The following is a 5,332-nucleotide window of genomic DNA, read 5'->3' as shown; positions in this document are numbered from 1 at the left end:
TCCAAGCACATCCTCTTAGATCCGTCCGGTTTACTGACTAGTACAACTGGGCTTAACCAAACTGCTGTGGATGGCTCTATTATGTCTATATCCACCATCTCGTCAAGCATATTGCTGATAATTTCCTTAGCTTTCTCTGGCTAATGATACACTGGGGCTCTGACTGGGGAATTATGCCTAACTGCAGTCTTCACTGGAGGTCCCTTGATTTGTCCTAATTCTGACTTGTCAACCATAAACAGTTCATGGTGTTGTTTTAACAATGTCTTTTATGCTGGGTGGTAGCCATATAACCAAATTTTGGTGTCTGGTGGTTTTGTGGGTAATTATGGCATTCCAGTCGGATTGACACGGTGGAGGTTTACATCCAAAGGATGGTTGGGGTTTATTGCTCACGTAATGCCACTCTGGGATGAGTGAGGCTGTTCACTCTCATCTTAAATGTCAGGACCAACATGCCTAGCCTAGGGCTCCTATGCTCCTCATGGGGCAATGTAGGATTGGATGATGAATGAACGAATGAACTTAAGTTGTAATTGCTGTTCTAATGTCAGATGGTCCCATTTCTTTGTGTTAAGCAACTCCTCAAATTTCTCCTCTCTGTTGGCTGTAGTAGCAACATTGTCAGTATGAGGGATCAAATCATTTGAAATGTTAGCGACCAGACAAGACTGCCCAACTTTTTCAATGTCCTTCTCACCAAGGAACCTATAAGTTGCTACAATGGTCCCAGATTTAAGTACAAAGTCTTCCTGGGTCTGGTTGATACAAGGCAGCCAATGGCCATACCACGTTGAGTACACCGCTTCCCGTCCGATTAGCGAAGTTAAGCAACGTTGGGTCTGGTTAGTACTTGGATGGGTGACCGCCTGGGAACACCAGATGCTGTTGGCATAACGTTCTCCCTACGTGTCAAGTGGGGTTGGTGGAGGATTAGTGCCCCTCCCTGTAAAACAATTAACTCTAAGTCCTTGGTCACCTCGTTTGGGATGCATGGCGTCTGGCAATGAATGATGAAAAAATGAAAACTTCTCCCTTAGTGGAGACTGTAGCACACAGCAATGATTCAGCTAAACTCAAAGATGTTAGGGGAGATATTGCCAAAACAGTGTTGGGTTCCTTACTGACTTCAACAGGCAACATGCATGGTTGCAAACGTCTAACAATAAGTTCTTCCCACAGGTGAAAATACTCAAAAGGCTGCTTAACTGGGCAGGTCCATCTCACTCTACGTGCACATTGCTTGTAGGATGAACGGTGAAGGTGCCTAAATGGGTAAACAAATTCATCGCACTTAAATGGTTGCTGCTAATGATCCCATTCTAAAGGAGCTTTGCCCAACACATCTACTCCTAATTGAAGATTGGTCTTAAGAAAGTGATCAGGGACTACCAAAGTTAGGTGTCTAACAGTCTTTGTGCTACCAATTAGAGTATCCAGGTACACTGATCCTAGTACCAGAAGTGGAGTTTTGTATATCCCTGTCACTGGAAGAAGGTTCTTATTCTAGGATAGTTCTAATCCATGTTGACTTACAAATTTCCTTGAAGCAAGGGTTACATTACTCCCCGTATCTGCCAATGCGGAACTCGATCTTTGGTTCACATTCAGTTAAATGGTGGGACATTGAACAGTTCGACTTTTACCTAGTCATTTCAACTGTCTGGACTGTCATCCCGGACAATATTCCTTCCTACAGCTACTCTTAAGCAGTCAAAACAAGCATTCCTTTCAGGTGTACGAGGGCAATTGCTGGCATATGATTAGTAGTTATACAGTACTCTGAGTACATTTTCAAAGGAGGAGGTTTAAGGGTTTTCATCTGTTCAGTCAGGCTGTTAAGTGATCGTTCGATTTTATCAAAAACTATCTGTACTTGGGGGCTTTGTCTCGGGTGAATTTGATGGGGTCACCAGAGCCATATCTCTCTTCGCACTCCCTTGTTTGATGTCTCTGTTAGATATTAGCACAAGTCCTCTCTCATCCTCAACCCGTTTAAGAAACTTAGTAAGGGAGACAGTGTCAAAGAAATCACCAAACTTACACTGGGCAACTTCCAGAAGTCCCTGGAACTATTTCTTCTTTGTTAATTTCTCTGCATCAGGGATGGAATCATTGAGGAATTTGGTTCTAGAGCTGCCACTTTACAATTTAATCTGTTCATGAAGGTTCTGGGACCTTCCTCTATATCATAGGTGATTTCCTCAATAATTTGCCAAGGTTCTGTAATATAAGGAGTACCACAAAACTTAGCACCCAATACTGCCTTGAAATCATGCCATGTAGAAATAATTCCCTGCTTAATGAGCCTATAAAGCATGGCATGTAGGGGCTTGTCAACTTGAGTCCTAGCAACTTGCAACCTTTCCTCATCAGATGTCACACATAATTCCACTAGTCCATACAGCTCTACCAGGATACTTTCGGTTTCGATCCCATGTAAATAAGTTAAATTTACTGTTGGAATGTCACTAGGTCTAATGGCGGATTGTTTGGCCAAGAAAGTACCTGGGTGTTGGGACTGATGTGGAACAGAGGGAGTTGATGTAACTGATGGAAGGAATGGATTAGGATTTGTTTGGTTAGGATCAGGGGTTGAAGGTGTGGGGTTCTGTGATGCAGTTTTTAATTTTAACATTTCATCCCTCAGTGTTGCAATTAAGGTTTGTTGCTGGTTTAACCTGCCACCTCCCACTGACAAATATACATCCGAACATTTTGTCACTGTAACTCCCGTTGACGTATATAAATGTGCCACAATTGCAAGGTCCATCATTTGCACATTTTTCAATTTTCACACATGATGTTTGGTATGTATATGCAGGACACCTTCCTCTACTCGATGCCAGGCAGGGACAATGCCAATGCCTTAACCCGCGTGACCTCCCCCCTCCCTACACGCCATTGTCTTGGCAACTCACCTGTTACTAGAAACCTGGCCAGTAAAGATACATTATGCCACAGTATGAAATTCAAGGCCAGAGTGATTCCCCAATCTATGACAATGTGGAGGACAAAGTTTACATTGCATCAGAGGAAGAAACAGTCAGAAATGTTGATCAGGTAATGTCACCAAAAAAGGTGCGGTATTTTGATGAGTTTGGTGAGAAACAATGCTTATATCGACGATATTACTGTGTGAAAACCAACATACTCTTCTACTGCATATAAATTCGTACCAAATAAAAAAATACCTAGTAAGAGTGGTTTCGAATAGTTACCCCTTCCAGAGAACACGTTTTCTCTGGAGCCATGCCCCATAGAAAACACAGCCAGATAAGGGTATTATTACCTGTACTGGGATTTTAAAGCTCATGTGAGTGATTTCTCTATGAATTTTCGATGTTTCTAATAAAAAGCAGAGGTTGTAGCCAAAATAAAAAAATAAAAAATCTGCTGAGATTGGGGGAGTTCATTGGTTAAAAATCTGCCGGGATGGGGCAGGTTAAAATCTGCACCACATTTGTCATGAAACTATGCTCTGCATCAGCCTTGATGTCCCGAGGGTCATCTTCAGCTCCCCTAAACTAACTTTCATCAACTACATTTTCCACTTTGACTTAACCCACCCAATCCCGACGTTTTTTGAGCTTTGGTCCGCCCCAGTCCCGGCTTTTTTGGACCATTTTTTTTTTTTGCTCAAACATTCGCTTTTGGTCAGAAACTAAGGAAAATCACAAAGAAAGGTGTCCCTTGGGTCCAGAAATGGCTTACCTGGAGCACGTAAGTTTGACAGGTACTGCCATGCTCTATGAGTAGTCTTTTCGCCGTACGTTTTCTATAGTGGCACTGGTACTCTGAACTGATGCAGTATACGTTTATTATCATGTATTCATATGTTGGAAATATGTATACGACAAGTATATTGGGTTTTATACAGAAAAAAATGAGAAATAAGGTATGTACCATTGTGCGACTGCAGCGAAATCGGTCGATTATGTCACCGATGGTAGCAAACATCGTTATTTCATCAGCTATTGTATTTTTTCATGTTCCATATTACTTCCACAATAACATCATACCATTTTCAACTTTACATAATTGTTGTACATATTTTGAGGCATTATGACAAGAATTAGCATAAAAGTAGCGCTTATTTACCAAGTGAGATCATTTTATGTCATGTTTTTTCAACTCAGATTCTATTTTTTCACCTTTTAGATTACTTATAATATATAACCCACTTACACGTTATACAATTAGTTTTATAGATGTACTTGCTGTACGAAAAGAATTAGCATAAGAATAGCGCTTATTTACCAAGTGACAACTTGGTCTTTCATGCTTTTTTCAACTCAGATTCTATTTTTTCACCTTTTTGATTACTTATAACATAACATATTACCCATTTACATGTTAGACAATTGCTTTTACAGAAATACATGCTTTATGAAAAGAATTAGCATAGAAGTAGCGCTAATTTACGTAGGTAAATCATGTCATTATTTTTTCACCTTTGAATTTATTTTCTCCCCCTTTATAGTACTTCTCACATTACATTCTGGCCTTTTCCATGTCAGACATTTGCCTTCACAGTAGTACACGATTTACAGTAAGCCTTATCCTAAGAGAAAGAGAGAGAGAGAGAGAGAGAGAGAGAGGTGGGATGGTGGTACACTGGGAGACAGCTTATCCCATAATTGGTGGTTAAATTTAGAGCCCTTGGGGAATTTCCCACTCCTCTTACACCGTGAACAAAATTCTTCCTAGCGCTTATTTACCTACTGACTATGTACTGTGACTTTCAACTTAGACTATTTTTCAACTTACATACTAACTTTACAGTAACTATACAATTGTTTTTATAGATGTACATGCTTTACGAAAAGAATGAGCATAGCAATAGCGTAACCAAGTGAGTTCAGGTCACCTTTTATAATACTTCCAATATAACATATTACCCCTTTACATGTTATACAATTGCTTTTATAGATGTACATGCTTTACGAAAAGAATGAGCATAGCAACAGCGTAACCACGTGAATTCAGGTCACTCGAAATCTAATTATTCACCTTTTATAATACTTCCAACATAACATATTACCCCTTTACATGTTATATATATATATATATATATATATATATATATATATATATATATATATATATAGAGAGAGAGAGAGAGAGAGAGAGAGAGTGAGGTGGGATGGTGGTCCACTGGGAGACAGCTTATCCCATAATTGATGGCTAAATTAGGAGCCACTGGGGAATTTTCCACTCATCTTACACCGTGAACAGAATTCTTCCTAGCGCTTATTTACCTACTGAATGTATGTCGTATGACTTTCAACTTAGACTATTTTTCAACTTACATACTAACTTTACAGTAACT

The 5,332-nt window shown here is 39.8% G+C and overlaps 1 non-coding gene across 1 annotated transcript; it reads left to right on the top strand.

Annotated features, from left to right (window-relative positions):
• The first annotated feature begins 775 nt into the window (after window positions 1-775).
• On the top strand, window positions 776-894 carry LOC145395336 (5S ribosomal RNA). The gene has a single exon (XR_013896580.1). It is a non-coding gene; the product is annotated as a 5S ribosomal RNA (ribosomal RNA).
• Window positions 895-5,332: the final 4,438 nt, after the last annotated feature.

The sequence above is a fragment of the Coenobita brevimanus genome, chromosome 30 (assembly GCF_032717465.1).
Source record: "Coenobita brevimanus isolate Jiangsu-jjx chromosome 30, ASM3271746v2, whole genome shotgun sequence".
Classification (NCBI taxonomy): Eukaryota; Metazoa; Arthropoda; class Malacostraca; order Decapoda; family Coenobitidae; genus Coenobita; species Coenobita brevimanus.
Note: the sequence above shows the minus strand (reverse complement) of the source record. Positions and strands in the feature narration are given on the sequence as shown.